The following is a 20,429-nucleotide window of genomic DNA, read 5'->3' on the forward strand; positions in this document are numbered from 1 at the left end:
ACAATTCTGAATTGCTGACTACTACAATTTGTTATCTAGCTGCTGGTTAACAAATACATACTACTAGTAAAAGTCTAAACTGCACAGGTTTTGGTCTGAGTCTAGGCTCATTATATGTAAGGCACAAAAGGTCCAGTGCATTAATAAAGTATGGCTAAAAGGCCAAAAGCAGAGGTAGAGTCCATAAGTATAAGTCCATCAGTAGGCACAAAACATGAGGTTGTTCTGGTGGTCAGTAGTATTCATAGTATTCGAGTAGTATCCGGCGTTCCACTCCTTCAGCACCAGCATAGACTCATTTGACCTCCCATCTTTTACATCATTTCAAAAACTAATATCAAGTCTCTCCATCACTTATTGTTCCCTAGACCCTATACCTCCAGATTGGCTCAAAATCCCTTCTTTGGGTTTATCAGTCCACTTACACTCAATGATAGTAAAATGTCTCACAGAAGGAGTTGTTCCAAAAGCTGTTAAAGAAGCCTTGGTTAAATCCAGTCTAAAAAAAAAAACCCCTCACTCGACCCTCTTTCTCCCAGTAACTACCCAGTCTCCAATCTTCCATTTTTGGCAAAGATATTGGAAACTATTGTGTTCTCACAGCTTCAATCGTACTCTGAATCTATAAATGCATTACATCCCAGACAGTCAGGTTTCAGGAAAGGTTATAGCACAGACACAGTATTGACAGCTCTCGTAAGTGAAGTACATTCAATGAGCAAGGCCATATTGCCTTGCTTATCTCACTTGACCTATCTGCGGCGTTTCATCTGATTGACCATAGCTTATTACTCAAGCATTTGCGATCACTTGGTATCTCCGGCATCGTCTATAAATGATTCTCCTCTTATCATAGTAGTCGCTCTTTTTAAAGTAGTACAGAACTCATCATTCTTAAAATCTCATTCCATCTCCTGTGGGGTTCCACAAGGATTGGTCCTGTCACCACTATTGTTTAACTTATTTGTCAGTCCACTAGCACTGCTTATTCAATCCTTGGGTATTAGATCATATTCCTATGCACGTGATTTCCTTTTGATTCATTATGTTAGTCCTTTAAACATAGACTTAAAGCCAGTGCAGGACTGTCTCAACGAGGCTGCCAGCTGGCTTTCTAAGCACCACCTGATATTAAACCCTGAAAAGACAGCAGCTTCTTGGATAACAGGTCACAGTCCTGTACCAACCTTAATTCCTCCATTGTTTGACAGGCAAATTGTCCCAGTAAAATCTTTTAAATATCTAGGTATGATCATTGATTCAGCTCTCTCTTTCGATGATCAAATATCAGACGTAGTAAAAAAAATCTTTCTAGCACCTAAGACAATTACGTTCTATTAGAAATGCTATAGATAATAACTCATTGCGTATCTTAGCCTAAGCCTATATTACATTTTGATTATTGTAATGTTATTTATGCAGGCATTACTAAGCTCAATTTAAAACACTTACAAATTATTCAAAACACGGTCGCCTGTGTTATCTGTTGAGCCTCTAGATATAATAAGGCCACACCTTTGTTATGTCAGCTTCACTGGATCCCGATAGATTGAAGAGTGAAATTTAAAGTCCATGTTCTGACATATAAAGTGCTTCACTCAGCTACCCCGTCCTATCTTGCAACCTTAACTATTCCAGACACACCATCAGGAACACTCTATTCACTCACAGACAATAGATTAGTGATTCCACCGCCCTCTAGGGCTAGGTGGGAATCCACCTGAACTTCAGTCTTTTTCTTTTTTTCTCCAGCACTGTGGAATTCCCTCCCCAAATCTATCAGGGTGGAAGATTTGTATTCACTTTTTCGTAAAGCTCTGAAAACCTATTTTTTTGAAAATGCTTTTGAAATATAACATTATTTGATTAGGAAACCACTCAGGTAAGAAAATGTCTCTATACTATATAGAAGATATAAATTATTAGAGACAAAGTATGATTGGTTTGATGTGTATGACTGTTAGGCTGTATAGAGAGAGGTGTGACCAGCAGAAGAAAGCAGGTGTTGATGCCCCTGTATAAGTCGTTGGTGAGGCCCCACCTAGAGTATTGTGTTCAGTTTTGGAGGCCGTACCTTGCGAAGGATGTAAAAAGAATTGAAGCGGTGCAAAGAAAAGCTACGAGAATGGTAAAGGATTTACGTTAGAAGACGTATGAGGAGAGACTTGATGACCTGAACATGTATACTCTGGAAGAAAGGAGAAACAGGGGTGATATGATACAGACGTTCAAATATTTGAAAAGTATTAATCCACAAACGAACCTTTTCCGGAGGTGCGACGGCAGTAGAACGAGAGGACATGAAATGAGATTGAAGGGGGGCAGACTCAAGAAAAATGTCAGGAAGTATTTTTTCACGGAGAGAGTAGTGGATGCTTGGAATGCCCTCTCGCAGGAGGTGGTGGAAATGAAAACGGTAACAGAATTCAAACAGGCGTGGGATAAACATAAAGGAATCCTATTCAGAAGGAATGGATCCTAAGGAGCTTAGCCGAGATTGGGTGGCAGAGCCAGCCGGTGGTGGGAGACGAGGATAGTGCTGGGCAGACTTATACGGTCTGTGCCAGAGCCAGTGGTGGGAGGCGGGGCTGGTGGTTGGGAGGCGGGGATAGTGCTGGACAGACTTATACGGTCTGTGCCCTGAAGAGGACAGGTACAAATCAAAGTAGGGTATACACAAAAAGTAGCACATATGAGTTTGTCTTGTTGGGCAGACTGGATGGACCATGCAGGTCTTTTTCTGCCGTCATTTACTATGTTACTATGTTTATGTCCTCTTCAGTATGGAAGTTTTGTCTGTGCTGTCCTATCATAAAATGGATTTCATAGCCTAAATTACACTGTATGTTATTTGTACATTTTTGAGATGTAAACCGTTCTGATTTGCTATGCAATAAGTGTCGGTATAGTAAATAAATAAACGAAACTAAATAAAAATTTAAGTGGCGCTGCAGAAAATCCTGAGATAAACATATATGATATTTACTTAACTTTATATCTGCTATTTGTGTGGTTATCCATATATGTGGTCCCAGAATCCTAGACATTTGACTGTCTTCCTTCAATAAAAAAAAAAGCCTCACACATTTGTGGTGCTCCAAAGTAAACTTCAACATTAGTCTGATCCTCTGGGGGGGTGGGGGTGGCTAGGGTGGAGAGCAAGGTGGGGGCAGATAGTGGGGGGAAGCCCCCCCCCCCCCCATTCAGCTTCTAGCTATTCGACTGGCTTGCACTACATTCTCTTAACTAAAAGTGTAGGGTTTGTTCCAACTTGTGCTAATTGAACCCCTTGTGTGTCCAAGATATAAGCAACACATTTTCCTTCTACACTTTCTAATTCTTTCCATTTACCACTATCTGAGAGAAGGTACAAACTGTCATCTCAATAAAGCTGCTTGAATTAGAGATGCTGCAGCGTGGCTTGTTTGCCTTGTCCCTATGAAAAACCTCCTTGAGGCTTTCAGTTTCATTTCTCGAGATTTGGCGAGCAGGGAGCACACAGCTGCAGTCATTGGCTATCACTGAAGACGTGGTAGTAAATTTCTGTGCTGCCTGGGAAAGCAATCAGACAGGACAACTGAAGCAGCTGGTCTGTGAATGCAAGTAGTACAGGTAAATGGATATAATACAGCAGACCCAGGGCCGAATTTATATAAGCTAAACAAGCAGCTACAGCTTATGGCAGTGGTTTTCGGACTTGTTTCCATGGGACTCAACGTAAGAAAACAAAAATCATTCTTCCCTCTCTTTCGTGGGATTTCCCAGCCTGTACTGCTCACGTTCTTCACCATTCTCAGTCTCACTCCACCCTCAGAACCCCCACTTCATCTTTATAATACCCTTCGCCTCTGCTTCTGTTTTTAATTGCATCTCAGCCACTTAGAGCTGAACGTTGCTCGTCTGTGTTTAGCGTTCTTCTTGTATTGTGAGACAAAATGTACAAAAATGCAGGTACTGTGCAGCTTAAAATGGGGCGGTGTAATATCCAGATCTGCGGGATCTTCCAGATCTACCTACGACCTCAAGACTGGAGCGCGTCTTTGTTTTGACGGCCGCTGCTACTTACAGTATGCAGCGATCACCACCCATAACCCAGCGCTGCGATTCTCTGTTTCCGAGGCGAATCTTCAAGGAGGTTAAACCAAGGAGGTGTAATAGACAGGAGTGGAAGTGAGCCTATCTGGTCTACTGTAAAGGAAGACATTTGATTAATCTCTGTTTCCACTCCCCCGCGCAGCCGTCATTGCCGTTCACTCAAAACACAGCAGCAAACCTGTGAGCTGCTGCGTCCACGTTGTCGTTCTTTATTGTCGGTCCATCTCTCTGTAAGAAGTACTGTCTAACACTGTTTTTGTTAGGCAGTGCCTAACAAGGTGGAGGAGAAAAGACATAAATGAATAGCCCTAAAACCAACCAGTTTGTGCTCATTTTTTCTTCAGATGGCCAGATTTCAGTGAGAATATTCTGTTTCCTAATGGGTTCATCTTTCTTAACTGGTTGTAATCTGCCATGGGAAGCCTGGTGTTTATAACGACGATAGAATATATTGAAATTAAATGGAAGTAGAATTAAACTCTCTTTTCATTGAGGCACATGAAATCACATTTTCATCTGTTTTGTAGAAGTTTGCCTTTTAGATACACAAATGGATTATTCTGTTTTGGAACATGTTTCAGGGGCAAGTGGTTTTATAACTCCAAATAAAAATAAATATTTTGTTTCATGCAGATCTCTTTTGTTTAAACTAAATGGGCTATAAGCCCCTAATGCAGTCCAGTGGTTTTCTTATATTTTGTTGTTCTTGTGATGCCTTATACTGTGCCAAAACTGAAAACTCATATTTCCTTGAGGATAAATTAGGGGACACAGGATAAGCTTATCTGGTCCACAGGACTAGATGGGAAATATTAAGAAAAGGGTGTGGGTAAAATTTAAATGGAGTTCTTTGTATTCAGAAAGGCCAGACTGAAGAAATGTGTTTTTAGAAGACTTCTAAAAGTTAGGTAATCATCTGTAAACTTGATTGATTTAGGAAGAGATAACCCAAATTCACATTGTAGGCTGGGTGGAGAGGAAAGAGAAGCAAACGTTACAGTGCAAATTGGAAAAAATAAAAATGAGATTTGCTATATATTTGTGTATTTTCTAGCACAATAATATTCATGAATATTCATGAGAATGCACTGAAGCAGTTGTCATTACTTACACTAGCTATTTTGCTGGCCTAACCTATGTGAATAAGTTAACAGGACACAGCAGAATTTCACTGCTCTCCAGGTAAATTTTGTTCCAGCCCACAGCCTGTCCCAACCCCCATTCCATACAGGTGACACAGATTTTTTTTTAAGTCTCATACACAGCTTTGAATATCGGGCCCTAATTTTTTCAGAGGGAGGTGGAGGTGGAGGGATGGAAGAGAAATCTCTAAAGAATCTACAGTGAGTGACATGAGTGAAGCTGGTATTTTTTCACTGGGAGGATTGGGATCTGTGCTGGCTCTACCAGTGAGTGACTGTGGGGTCAATATTCAAAGTGGTTAAAAGAAGCTCTTACCCGATTAAATCACGCTGACCAGGCCTTGAGGGAATATTCAGTGGCATTTACCCGGATAGTATTTGATTCATTCTCACCTTTCTCTGATTTGTCTTTTCCCTTCCTCCCATTGTAACCGGACTGTTCAGCAAGTAAATCAGGAGGCTGAGACGCTGACTTCCAAAGCAAGGCAACTTTTATTAGCTAGCTGACACAGTACTAAGTTCAGACTCAGGATACTGCACCCCGAGCGTCATCCGACACTCATTCTTATACATCATTAGTGATCATGCGCATAACACATGCCATACATCACACAAGCACATGCGCAGTACAATTAGTAGTTCTGTAGTTCTCGCAGAGAAAGAATACGTCAGTTTCACAGAAAGTGTTACTTTGCAAGAAAATGTAACTTATTGCATTGTTTCAGCACATCCACATAATACAGCCTCTGTGTATTGATCACAAGACTGCGCTGACAGAGCTAGCTGTCTCCCTTACAAACTTTAATTGCTGACTACTAGAAATTGTTATCTAGCTGCTGGTTAACAAATAGGGTTTACTATTACCAAGTTCAAGCTGTAAGGGTTTTAGTTTAGGCTCATTAGAGGAACTCTGATTCTTTGGTTAAAACACAAAAGTATATGCAAAGTCCAAGTATAAAAAGTCCTTGTAGTTCAAGTAGTGCAACCTCACCCCCTACACCATCTCTCTTTAGTTTTAGTATGTTTGCTCTTGTGTGAGCGGACTATATCTTTTCTTTCTCAATGAATGTAGTTCTTTTCTGCTCTTTGTTTTGATTTTAATTTTGTAAACTTCTCAGCTCTGCGTCAGCTTGGGCAGTATATCAAGTTTTAATAAACTATAAAGTACCCCGAATATCCCCTCTAACTGCTAAAGCTGAAGCCAGCTATTGTGTGGGAAGTCTGGGGGTGGAGTCAGCACTTAACCAGTTAGGACCGCATAAATAGCAGTTCTGTCTTTGGCCAGTTTAACTTTTCTGGTTAAGGGCTGAATATCAGCACTTAAGCTGGTTAAGTGCCAGCCATCCGCATATACCTGGATATTTAATGCCCATACCCAGCACTGAGTATCTGGGCATAATTTCAGCAACAGCGGTCGGTGTTTTAACAAATTGCAACTGCCACCTGCAGAATATTAACCTCTGTATTTTTCAAGCATGGCTCCTACTGACTTATGCAAGAGAGGCCTGGCAATGAGTCTCTGCACTGGGGCATCCCGCATTCCTCACCATCCCCCAAATGCTGCCCCTGGTTGGGATGTTCAGTCAGCCTAGTGCCAGCTCAAGCACTATTATATGGCAGCTGTCACTTATTACACCTGGAAGTTCAATCTGGTTGGGTTGTGAAACTTTTAAAAGACCTACAGAACAGATATTGTGGTACCTTGAGCATTCCACACCAAAAAGACCATTTTTCAGATGTCAGGGGAACAACATGGCTACTACCACTTCACAAAATGTATTTTTTAAATGCATATAAAATAATTTCCATTTCATCAAGCAGATCAATCCATAGACTGGTGGGTTGTGTCCATCTACCAGCAGCTGGAGATAGAGAGCAATCCTTTGCCTCCCTATATGTGGTCATGTGCTGCCGGAAACTCCTCAGTATGTTCTCTATCTCAGCAGGTGGTGGTCACACACAGCAGCAGCTCTGGCTAGGTCTCCAAGCCTATTCATTTAGGTTTTGTTGAGTACCTGGGGTTGAGGGCTCTTCCTGAGCAAGTGCAAACCTGGTGGTGCCAGGTCCCTCCTTTTCTCCCCCCTCCCGCTGGCTCCGTTAAAAAAAAAACAAACATCTTTTTTTTTTAAACGTCCAAAAAGGGTGTTTATTTCAGCTGCTCACTGGGACACCAATTTGTTGCAGCCTGGAGCGAGAAGCAGGTAATTTTACCTTTTATAGCGGGCAGGGGGTTCCCCGAACGGTCTCCTCGTGGCTTATGACGTCGGAGGGCAAGGGCGCGAAAAGACGCTCCCCGGACTGCGTGCACGCATCTAGTGGGGAAGCGGGGGGTTCGAAGGCAGAGTCACCTTTTTTGGGCCCCTTTTCGGAGTCGGGAGAGTTCCCCGGTTTTTCCTCCGGTGTGGCGGGTTTTCCCGCCTTAGGCGCCCATTTCCCTCTGGCCGCCCTCCCGGTTTTGGCCGGCCACACTGCTCGGACGGCTTCTTCTTGGGCCGCCCTCGAGGTGGGGGATGTTAATCCTATGGTCACCCTTGACTTGGGCGACGGTAAGAAGGCGGCAAAATTAAAGCGCCATTCTTCCCACGCGGCTCCTTCGCGGAGTGTCGCGCTGGACGCCATTTTGGATGCGCAGCGCGCCTCTCCCCTGTTCTTGGGAGCGCAGGTTGAGAGTGCCTCTAGGGCCGTGGCCCAGGCTGCAGAAGTGCACAGACTGGGGGATTTCTTCCCTGAGTTCATTTTGCTGCTGCATCGGGCCTTTCTTATGCAAAACACTGTCCCTGCTCCCCTGTCTGATAAGGGTGATGAGGCTTCTATGATCAAACGCCCTCGGGTGGATCTCCAGGCCCTGGGGGTCTCTGTCTCCTCTGATGTGGATGTGGGCAGCGTATCTGAGTTCTCCCAAAGGTCCTTAGGAGAATCTTTGGAGGAGACTGATCCTCGCTCGGATGGAGCGGATGACCCCTCTGCAGCATGGCTTTTTCGCTCAGAGGATTTGCCCAACCTGTTAGTGCAGGCCATGAGCATTTTGAAAATTTCCTCTCTGTAGGAAGGCCCTCTCTCAGCCTCAGCTGGCTCAGCCATTATGCTGGGAACTAAGCGCCCACCTAGAACCTTCCACGTTCATAAAGCCATGCAGACTTTAATTTCGGCTCAATGGGATTCCCCTGAAGCGAGCCTTAAAGTAGCCAGGGCTATGTCCCGTCTGAATCCTCTGCCTGAGGGGGAATGGGAAGCCTTTCTCTGGCCTACAGTGGATTCTTTAATCACTGCGGTGACTAAGAAAACGGCTCTGCCTGTGGAAGGTGGCACTGCCCTGAAGGATGCTCAGGACAGGAGATTGGAGGCGGCCTTAAAGTTGGCCTTTGAGGCGGCCGCCCTGAGTTTGCAAGCCTCGGTTTGCGGCTCCTATGTGGCTAGGGAGTGCCTGACTGTTTTGCAGCGGGCTTCCCCCTTGGACTCTTCCTTGAGGGCGGACTGGCCGGCCCTGGAGTCGGGCTTGGCCTACTTGGCAGACTTGCTGTATGATGTCTTGAGAGCCTCAGTAAAGGTATGGCTCAGACAGTCTCTGCCTGGCGGTGGCTCTGGCTTAAGCACTGGTCGGCTCACCATGCCTCAAAATCTCGCCTAGCCAAGTTGCCTTTTAAAGGCAAGCTGCTCTTTGGGGACGAACTGGACAAGATTGTGGCGGAGCTCGGCACGTCTAAGGGCAAGAGGTTGCCGGAGATCAGGGCACGGGCCGGCAGTGCTCGCCCTGGTTCCTCCAAGGACCGATTTCAGGAAGCCCATCGGTATCGCCCAGGCAAGTCGACCTCCTTTTCCTCCTCTTCCTTCAAGCTGAACTTCTCCCCCAAGCAGCATTCGTTTCGCAGGGACCGCCGTCCCGGAGGTTCGTCCTCTGGCCCTCCTTCAGGGTCTCGTACCCAATGACAGGGCCCTGGTCCATGGCCCAGAGCAGATAGGAAGACGGCTATTCTCGTTTCTGGGAGAGTGGACCAGGGTAACTTCAGACGCTTGGGTTCTGGAAGTCATCAGAGACGGCTACAAGTTGGAGTTCTGCCGGCCCTTGAGAGACGGGTTTGTGAACTCTCCTTGCAAGTCTCCAGTCAAAGCAGCGGCAGTGCAGCAGACTTTGGACAACCTGATCCGCCTGGGCGCGGTGGTCCCAGTGCCAGTAGATCAACTTGGCAAGGGACGTTACTCCATTTTCTTTGTGGTGCCAAAGAAGGGAGGTTCTGTTCGGCCTATTCTCGACCTCAAGGCAGTCAATCGGGCCTTGAAAATATGGCACTTCCGGATGGAGACTCTCCGCTCCGTAATAGCTGCGGTAAAAAAAGGAGAATTCCTGGCATCCTTGGACATCAAGGAAGCTTACTTACATATTCCCATCTGGCCGCCTCATCAGCACTTCCTGCGCTTTGCAGTCCTGGGCCGCCACTTCCAGTTCAGAGCCCTCCCGTTCGGGTTGGCTACTGCTCCACGGACCTTCTCCACAGTAATGGTGGTCATCGCGGCTTACCTCCGCAAGGAAGGAGTGCAAGTCCATCCCTATCTGCACAACTGGCTGATCCGAGCCTCCTCTTATGCAGAGTGTGGGAGAGCTACGGACAGGGTTATTGCTCTTCTGAGCTCCCTGGGATGGATTGTCAACAGGGAGAAAAGTCAGCTGCGCCCGACTCAGTCCCTGGAGTATCTGGGAGTTCGATTCGACACCCAAGTGGGCAGAGTATTCCTGCCAGACAACCGGAGCGTCAAGCTTCAGACCCAGATGGACCAGTTCCTAGCATCCTCTACACTTCGGGTTTGGGACTATGTGCAGCTGGTGGGCTCCATGATGGCCACGATGGAGGTAGTGCCCTGGGCCAGGGCCCATATGAGACCACTACAGCACTCTCTTCTGCGGCGGTGGACTCCAGTTTCTGAGGATTACACTGTACGCCTTCCCTTGGATCCAGCGGTGCTTAAGGCGCTGAGTTGGTGGCTGAGGCCAGACAAGCTGTCCGCAGGAATGCCTTTCACGACCCCGGAGTGGGTTGTTGTCATGACGGACACCTGTTTGACGGGCTGGGGGGCCCACTGCCTGGGAAGGACAGCGCAGGGGCTCTGGTCTCCTGCGGAGGCGAAGTGGTCTGTTAACCTCCTGGAACTCCGAGCCATTCGGTTGGCGCTTCTAGAGTTTCTCCTGGTCTTGGTGCTGAGGCCAGTACGGGTCCTGTCGGACAATGCCACGGCTGTGGCCTTTTACAATCGCCAGGGAGGTACCAGGAGCATCCCTCTAGCCAAGGAGGCCATGAAGCTATGCCTGTGGGCAGAAGCGAATCTGGAACAGCTGTCGGCGGCCCACATTGCGGGAGTCATGAATGTCAAGGCGGACTTTCTCAGTCACCATACTTTGGATCCCGGAGAGTGGCAGCTTTCGGCTCGGGCGTTTTTGGACATCACGAAGCGCTGGGGCCAGCCGAGCCTGGATCTGATGGCGTCCTTGGCCAATTGACAAGTGCCATGGTTCTTCAGCAGAGGACGGGACCCTCGATCTCTGGGAGTCGATGCTCTTCTCCAGCAGTGGCCGGCACAGGAGCTTCTCTACGTGTTCCCGCCCTGGCCCATGATGGGCAGAGTTCTAGGCCAGGTGGCAAAGCATCCGGGCCGGGTGATCCTGGTGGGTCCGGATTGGCCCAGACGCCCCTGGTATGCGGACAATCAGGCTGTCAGTGGACGGCCTCTGAGGCTGCCAGCGGAGCGGGGCCTCTTGCATCAGGGTCCCATGGTGATGGAGGATCCCTTCCCCTTTGGTCTTACGGCCTGGCTATTGAGCGGAAGCGGCTGAGGAAGAAGGGCTTCTCAGACAAGGTCATCACCACTATGCTGAGAGTGAGGAAGCGCTCTACTTCTACTTACGCCAGGGTTTGGCGTACCTTTGCATCGTGGTGCGAGGCAGGCTCTCTATCGCCCTTCACTGCTCCAATATCTTCAGTGTTGGCGTTCCTGCAAGAGGGTCTGGAGAAAGGCCTGTCGCTCAGTTCGCTGAAAGTCCAGTTGGCGGCTCTAGCTTGCTTCAGGAGCCGTTTGAAGGGTGCTTCCCTGGCTTCGCTGCCAGATGTGGTGCGCTTCCTCAAAGGAGTTAATCACCTGCGCCCTCCTCTGCACTCGATAGTGCCTACGTGGAATCTCAATCTAGTGCTACGGGCCTTGCAGAAGCCGCCCTTTGAGCCCTTGTCGAGGGCATCGCTGAAGAACCTGACGTTGAAAGTGGTCTTTTTGGTGGCTATCACTTCAGCCAGAAGAGTTTCCGAGCTCCAGGCACTCTTGTGTCGAGAGCCGTTCCTGCGGTTCACTGAGGCAGGAGTGTCGATTCGCCCAGTGCCTTCCTTTCTGCCCAAGATTGTTTCTCGTTTCCATGTGAATCAGCAGCTTTGTCTACCCTCCTTTCATAAGGAGGAGTACCCTGCTCTCAAATGTCTGGATGTGAGACAAGTCATCATCAGATACTTGGAAGTGACCAATGACTTCCGAAAGTCGCATCACCTGTTCGTGCTGTTCGCAGGCCCTCGTAAGGGTCTGCAGGCATGTAAGCCTACTGTGGCACGTTGGGTCAAGTTTGGAGCTTCAGTGTTGTTCTGGTTATATTTCAGGCTTAGTCTTCAGTTCCTATTCAGGAGGACTTTGCATTCAAGTTCTTCCAATTGGAGTTTCCTTGAGTTGAAACGATTTTGTGTTACAGTGAGCTGCTGCATTCCTCTCCCCCCGTGGCGACGGTGGTTGGATTGATAACTAAATTAGACCTCTATCATATCTCCCTTCAGCCGTCTCTTCTCCAAGCTGAAGAACCCTAGACGCTTCAGCCTTTCCTCATAGGGAAGTCGTCCCATCCCCTTTATCATTTTCGTTGCCCTTCTCTGTACCTTTTTCTAATTCCACTATATCTTTTTTGAGATGCGGCAACCAGAATTGAACACAATATTTGAGGTGCGGTTGCACCATGGACCGAAACAAAGGCATTATAACATCCTCACTTTTGTTTTCCATTCCTCTCCTAATAATACCTAACATTCTATTTGCTTTCTTAGCCACCACAGCACACTGAGCACAGCATTTCAACGTACCATCAACAATGACGCCGATATCCCTTTCTTGGTTGGTGACTCCTAATGTAGAGCCTTAAATTACGTAGCTGTAGTTCAGGCTCCTCTTCCCCACGTGCATCACTTTGCACTTGCTCACATTAAAAGACATCTGCCATTTAGACACCCAGTCTCGTAAGGTCCTTTTGTAATTTTTCACAATCCTCTCGTGATTTAACAACTTCAAATAACTTTGTGTCATCAGCAAATGTAATTACCTCACTAGTTACTCCCATCTCTAAATCATTTATAAATATGTTAAAAAGCATCAGTCCCAGCACAGACCCCTGAGGAACCCCAGTGTCTACACTTTTCCATTGAGAATACTAACCATTTAACCCTACTCTCTGTTTTCTATCCTTTAACCAGTTTTTAATCCACAATAGGACACTACCTCCTATCCAATGACTCCAATTTCTTCTGGAGCCTTTCATGAAGTACTTTGTCAAACGCCTTTTGAAAATCCAGATATACAATATCAACCGGCTCACCTTTGTCCACATGTTTGTTCCCCCTTCAAAGAAATGTATTAGACTGGTGAGGCAAGATTTCCCTTCAGTAAATCCATGCTGGCTTTGTTTCATTAATCCATGCTTTTGAATATGCTCTGTAATTTTGTTCTTTATAATAGTCTCTACCATTTTACCTGGCACTGACGTCAGGCTCACCGGTCTATAATTTCCCAGATCCCCTCTGGAACCTTTTTAAAATATTGGCGTTACATGGGCAACCCTCCAATCTTCTGATACCACGTTCGATTTTAAAGATATCTTACATATTACTAACAATAGTTCTGCCAGTTCATTTTTCAGTTCTATCAGTTCTCTGTGATGAATACCATCCAGTCCAGGAGATTTGCTATTCTTCAATTTGTCAAATTGCCCCATTACATCTTTTAGATTTATAGAGATTTCATTCACTTTCTCCGACTCGTCAACTTCGAATGCCATTTCCTTTTATTTATTTATTTATAGAATTTAAACATTGTTCCAAGAATAAAACCCTTGAACAGAAAAGTGTTAATTTTTGCATAGTAAAGTAAAAAGAAAAACATTTCACAATGAGAGAAATATGTCACATAAAATCTAACACTCAAGTCCTCTTTATGATCCCAAGACTTTCTAATTGGGAGAAATAAAGATCATTAATTTCAAGAAATCATAGCAGTTTAGTGAGGAGCAGACATTAATTACTAGTGTCTCCTATGATCTTTAAGAGGATATAAATGATGTCAATTGCGAAGGTTCCTGAAATACATAATTAGAAGAATTATGCTTCACTATACATTTACAAGGAAATTGTAGAAAAAAGGTCTCCCCCAGTTGTAGGACTGCGGATTTCGTTAACAAAAACCGTTTTCTCTTCCTTTGGGTCTCTTTCGAAACATCGGGGAACAAGGAAACCCTGAGCCCCAGAAAGGGTTTCTCTCTGTGTTTAAAGTATAACCGAAAAAGCCACTGCTTGTCTGGTAAAAGAGCAACAGTAGCCAATAAAGTGTTGCCGTAGCTAACTCAGAGTCCGATGTTTCCAGAATAGTTGAAATGTCAACATTACTTGGTTGTGCTTGTTGCTGAGTCACACCCTTAACGGGAATATAATAAGCCTGTGTGAATGGCGGTAAATTTTCTTCAGAAATCTCTAAATTCTCTTTTAAATATCTTTTCAACATCTCCATAGGTTTTATATATGGAACTTTAGGAAAATTGACAAACCTCAAATTACTTCGTCGCATATAATTATCAAAAATTTCCATTTTATTTCTCAAGTTAGTAGTATCTTTTAATAATAGTTGCTTGAACCACTTGTTGATCTTTAACTTGTTTTTCAATGTTGTTTTGGTGATCTTCCAAAGTTCTCATCTTTTGTTCCTGTGTGACCATTTTTTGATCTAAAGAATTCACTCTATTAGTAATGTTAGCGTTAGAATCCAAAATACATTTTCCCAACTGAGATACCAAATCCCATAATGAGTCAAGAGTTACCTCCGCAGGTTTAACAAACCAGGGGGAGCTTTCATTTCCAAATCCATCAACTTTCGCTGATTCGTATCCTCGTGTTCATCAACATTCAATCCAGAGGTAGGTTTCTCGGGGGAAACTATCGCCCCGTCCTCCACTCTCTCTACAATCTGATGTTCAATGGCTTCCTTCATTTTGGATCTACCCGCTTGCCGAGGATCCGCTGAACCCACGAGAGGGGAGCTAAACCTCTGTGGTTGAGGAGGTGGAGCTCTATGGTTAGGGCTCAGAGTACTATCCAGTGATTATTATTTGTAGAGTACATAAGTAATGCCACACTGGGAAAAGACCAAGGGTCCATCGAGCCCAGCATCCTGTCCACGACAGCGGCCAGTCCAGGCCAAAGGCACCTGGCAAGCTTCCCAAACGTACAAACATTCTATACATGTTATTCCTGGAATTGTGGTTTTTTCCCAAGTCCATTAGTAGTGGTTTATGGACTTGTCCTTTAGGAAACCGTCCAGTGGCGTACCTAGGGTAGTTGACACCCGGGGCCGGTCATTTTTTAACCCCCCCCCCCCCCCAAATCCAGTACTAGGCATACCGAGAATACAAAACTTCAGGACCTATAGAGCGATTCTACCATACCATAAGCAGTAATTTCTACGAGTCACACAAGGAAAAGGAAAGCATCTTAAACACTACAGTGAGCACTAGAACATCAATTCACCTATTGTAAAACGAAACCAGACAGAATAATACAGATCGTCGATCCTGCACAGTCAATGCTAACTGAAAGCCATGTCTTTTTCACAAACACAGATACACCCTAATCCACTATAGAATAAGTAGTAATATTTAAACTTTCTATTTAGACAAAAATTAAACTGAACCGCCAAGATGCCAGACTCTGCATACAATGCAACACCACAGAAACAGAAAACGTCCCCTAGTACTGTGCAAAATATAAAGACAGCAGATGTAAATTTGAAAAAACTAACAAATACCAAACACCACTTTACAAATTAACAAATAGAAATAAAACAAATAATATCATTTTATTGGACTAATACATTTAGCTTTCAGAGGCCAAAATCTCCTTCCTCAGGTCAATACAGTATAGTGCTGTTACAGTATCCTATCCTGACCTGAGGAAGGGGGTTTTGTTCTCTGAAAGTTAAGTCAAAATGTATTAAAATTAGTCCAATAAAAAGATGACCTTATTTACATGTTCTACTTATAAACATTTATTAACACAGCTACAATACTATATCCTAAAGCAAAATAATTAAAATATATATTTACAGTTTGTTGTCTCTGGTTTCTGCTTTCCTCATCTTCTTTTCACTGTCTTCCTTCCATCCAGCATGTCTTCGCTCACTCTCTGCCATCCAGTGTCTGCCCTCTCTAATGTCCCTTCCATCCAGTGTCTGCCCTCTCTCTCTGCCCCTTCCATCCACTGTCTGCCCTCTCTCTTCCTTCTATCCACATCTGCCCTCTATTTCTGCCCCAGTCTGCCTTCTCTCTCTCCCTTCCATCCACATCTGCCCTCTATCTCTGCCCTTTCTATCCACCATTTACCCCAGTCTGCCCTCTTTCTCTCTCCCCCTTCCACCCACCATCTGCCCTTTCTCTCTGCCCCTTCAATCCGTCTGCCCTCCCTCTCCCATCTATCCAAGGTCTGCCCTCCCTCACGCTCCCCACTTCCATCCAGGGTCTGTCCCCTCTCTCTCTGCCCCCTCTTTTCAGCCCCCTTATTCCACCTGCCCCTAGTTTCAGCCCCACTATCCCACCAGTCCCCAGCCAGTTCTCCCTGTCCCCTTTAAAGCCCTCCTTTTCAGCCCCCAGTTCCAGCCCCCTTCTTCCACCACATGCCTTGCATCCCCCCTTTTCAGCCCCAGACCCATTCTCCCACCTGCCCCAGGCATGGACCCATTTTCCCTCCTGCCCCCTTGTCAGACCCCCAGACCCCTTCTCCCCTATGAGAACCCCCCTCCCCAATCCCTTTCTTCCCTCTGAGCACCCTCACCCTCCCCAATCCCCTTCTCCCCTTTGAGCTCCCCAATCCCCTTCTTCCCTCTGAGCACCCTCACCAATCCTCTTCTCCCCTCTGAGCCCCCCCTCTCCCATCTGAGCCCCCCCTCCATCGAGAGGCCTGAGCCCTCTTCACCCTAAAGCCACCACCCTGCTTTTTTTTTTTTTAATCCGTGCAGCGATGCAGGCAGCGCCTCGCGTCTGCCCTGCATGAACTGAAAAGAGGAAATCGCTTTGCTGACGTCGGGCCTTCCCTGGCTTGTTGTCCCGCTCTCGAGGAAATAGGAAGTTACCTCAAAAGAGTGCGGTTCAACAAGCGAGGGAAGGCCTGACGTCAGCAAAGCGATTTCCTCTTTTCAGTTCACGCAGGGCAGACGCGAGGCGCTGCCTGCATCAGCGATCGCTGCATGGATTTAAAAAAAAAAAAAAAAAAGCTGTCGGCTCTCGCGGAGCACCCCTCACCCGCTGACACCCGGGGCAGACCGCCCCCACCGCCCCCCCCCCCCTTGGTACGCCACTGAAACCATCGAACCCCTTTTTAAACTCTGCCAAGCTAACCGCCTTCACCACGTTCTACGGCAACGAATTCCAGAGTTTAATTATGCATTGGGTGAAGAAACTTTTCTCCCATTTTTTAAAATTTACCACACTGTAGTTTCATCGCATGCCCCCTAGTCCTAGTATTATTGGAAAGTGTGAACAGAAGCTTCACTCATTATTTTATATACCTCTATCATGTCTCCCCTCAGCCGTCTCTTCTACAAACTGAAAAGCCCTAGCCTCCTTAGCCTTTCTTCATAGGGAAGTCGTCCCATCCCTGCTATCATTTTAGTCGCCCTTGGCTGCACCTTTTTCAATTCTGCTATATCTTACTTGAGATGTGGCGACCAGAATTGAACACAATACTCAAGGTGCGGTCGCACCATGGAGCGGTATAATGGTATTATAACATCCTCACACCTGTTTTCCATACCTTTCCTAATGATTCCCAACATTCTATTCGCTTTCCTAGCCGCAGCAGCACACTGAGCAGAAGGTTTCAGTGTATTATCGACAACAACACCCAGATCCCTTTCTTGGTCCGTAACTCCTAACTTGGAGCCTTGCATGACGTAGCTATAATTCGGGTTCTTTTTTCCCACATGCATCACCTTGCACTTGCTCACATTAAACGTCATCTGCCATTTAGCAGCCCAGTCTCCCAGTCTCGTAAGGTCCTTTTGTAATTTTTCACAATCCTGTCGCGAGTTAACGACTTTGAATAACTTTGAGTCTATTGGAAGGCTATAACGCCATAAGCAGGTGAGGCAATAGGGTGTCTACCAAATGAAAATAATTAATTACTTTTACCTTGAATATATTCTCAGCTTGTTTTACACAGCCCGGGCATTAACCCCTTCAATCAGTAAGCCTCACTGGGATAGTTTTCAAAAGTTTATTAATTACTTACCAAAAGCAAACTTAACACAGGCATCACAGTACATCTATCATGCAGGCATTCAGATATTGGGAGAGCAGCGCTCTGTGACACATGGCAGGTGCCATCACAGGTTACAGGCTTCTCCCCGGCAGTGCCTAACTGGCATCCTTTAAATGCATTTCTTCTAACATTGATCCCTATGGGCATTCCAGTTTCCCATAGGTAATCTTTGCTTATAATCAGCTACTAACCTCTAGACATCAGTAAATTTGTTATGATTCTACATGTTCCCATGTCTCCCTTCCAGCCCCCCTAAATGTTCATCTTGACCCGTTATTACCTGTTTGTTCCCAAAACATCTTTGCTCACAACTTTGTCATCATTTTTCAGCTGCTGTTTTTCGAGCAGATTCCACCCTCCCCCTGTCAGCTCTCTGGAAGCTTATCTCAGCTTTTGCTTCAGTGAGATTCTCTGTGTCACACATGGTCATATGATTTTTAGAGGCCTAGGCCTGAGCTCTAAGCCTAGCTTGATCTGTATTTCACTGGAGGCAAGTGACAGCATTTTTCTACATTCCCCTCTTGCCAGGCCCACAGGTGGGGCTGGCACATGTGACTTCTAGCATGTGGCCAGCCATTCCAGAGGGTGCCTAGCGTCTAATGAGGAGATGTATACATCAGAGGTGACAGGGGTGGATTGGCATAGCGAAGGGAAAAAAAAACCATAACAAAGGATAACTTACGAGCACCTAGATATATGCTAAATACGATGTGGGATTCCCCTTTACAGTAACCCACCATGGAGCCTATCCAGTGGTGTGCTGGTAAATGTTTAACAACAGGCTCTCTCCCCGGTCCCCCTCTGCCCCCCCCCCCCCCCAAATTGCAGAGCTGGCTATAGCCAAGGAGAGAGCCTGGGGTGGGGGGGGGGGGGGTGGCAATGCATTACTCCAGGAAAAAATTTTTTTAATGATCCCAGGTTCCAATCTAATTCATGTTTAATATGCGATAAAATGCCATAAATAAGTAAATATAAACTTTTAATGTTGAGCACCTGATTCTCAAAGTGAACATATTCCAAACACTATAATGAAAATAAAATGATTTTTTTCTACCTTTGTTGTCTGGTGACTGTTTTTCTGATCATGCTGGCCCAGTATCCGATTATGCTGCTATCTGTCCTCTTAACTCCGTTTCCAGGGCTTCCTTTCCATTTATTTCATTCTTTTCCTCCTTTCTTCTTCATTTCTGGTCCTCAGCTTCTGCCTATTTTCTTCATCCATGTGCAGTTTTTCTCCTCTCTTCCTTTTCCCTCATCTCATCTCCTTCCTCACTCTTCCCTCCCCTCCATCCATGTCCAGCATTTCTTCTCTCTCCCCTCCTCTCCCCTGCCCTGCCCTCCATGCACCCATACCCAGCGACCCTCCTCTGCATGCACCCATACCCAGTGACCCTCCTCTCTCCTGCCCTCCATCCACTCATGTCCAGTGACCCTTCTCTCCCCCTGCCCTGCAAGCACCCATACCCAGTGACCCTCCTTTCCCCTGCCCTCCATGCACCCATACCCAGCGACCCTCCTCTCCCCTGCCCTGCATGCACCCTTACCCAGCGATCCTTCTCTCCCCTCCATCCACCCATACCCAGCGACTCCCTTCTCTCCCCTGCCACCTCCTCCCTAGTTGTTCAGCTAATTCTCCTCCCTCCCTCCCTCTGGATCCGGTCCCTCACCGACCTGACTCTGGGTCACCCTGCCTTGTCCTTTGAATTCTTCGGGGCATGCCCACTGCCATCGCTGACTCTCCCCCGCTGCCGGATCACGCTTCAAAATGGCCGCCGAGACTTACAAAGGCGGCCTCCAAGACTTCAGCAGAAGGCTCGCGAGGCTGCCTCTGGAAGTCTCGGCGGCCATTTTTAAAGCGCGAACTGGCAGCGGGGGAGAGTCAGCGCTGGCAGCGGGCAGGCAAGACTGCCCCGAAGAATTCGAAGGACAAGGCAGGGTGACTCAGAGTCAGGTCGGTGAGGGACCGGATCCGGAGGGAGGGAGGAGAGTCGGCTCGCGCTTTTTAACAACCGGCTCGCAAATCGGAAGAAAATTTAATAACCGGCTCTTGCGAGCCGGTGTGAGCTGGCTCCAGCACACCACTGAGCCTAACTATCCTACACCTACCCCTCTGGGGCATAGTGAAACCGAGGAACACGAGACTTCAAATAAGACTACTTAACATACAATAAATTCAACCAGTTTTGAGTATAAATGATTACAAACAACTAATATATTGTTATTATAGAACTACTCATTAGTCACATTTTGATTATGCAAATATAGCTCTACAGTATCACTAATATAGGAGCAATGTTTTATTTTACCTTTAATAAAAGGATTAATATAGGCTAAATAAAAATATACTTGAATAAATATGAAAAACTAATACAAACTACATAGCATTTTAATTATGAACAAAGCAATAGCAAAACTCTGTGTTTAATCTACCTAGATAGTAGGTGTAGGCTTTGCAGAATTATAGTGTTTTGAAAAATGCATAGGAACATAATCTCTTTTTTCCACCGTTCTGGCAACAGACTCGGTAAGGTGTTCATACAGGACATAATGACCTGCAGGTTCTTTCTTGCTTATAGCAGTTGCAATTACGCGTTCTATTAAT

At 46.0% G+C, this 20,429-nt stretch overlaps 1 protein-coding gene across 2 annotated transcripts in view; it reads left to right on the forward strand.

Annotated features, from left to right (window-relative positions):
- Positions 1-3,530: 3,530 nt before the first annotated feature.
- LOC115458644 (E3 ubiquitin-protein ligase TRIM56-like) overlaps positions 3,531-20,429 on the forward strand; it is a 64,580-nt gene continuing 47,681 nt past the window's right edge. Inside the window, exon 1 of one of the 2 annotated variants that reach the window (XM_030188484.1) lies at positions 3,531-3,612. The gene's annotated coding sequence lies outside the window, so the exon portion shown is untranslated. The remainder of the gene's footprint in view (positions 3,613-20,429) is intronic. The other variant, XM_030188485.1, reaches the window with a different exon arrangement.

This window comes from Microcaecilia unicolor, unplaced genomic scaffold (genome assembly GCF_901765095.1).
Source record: "Microcaecilia unicolor unplaced genomic scaffold, aMicUni1.1, whole genome shotgun sequence".
Lineage (NCBI taxonomy): Eukaryota > Metazoa > Chordata > Amphibia > Gymnophiona > Siphonopidae > Microcaecilia > Microcaecilia unicolor.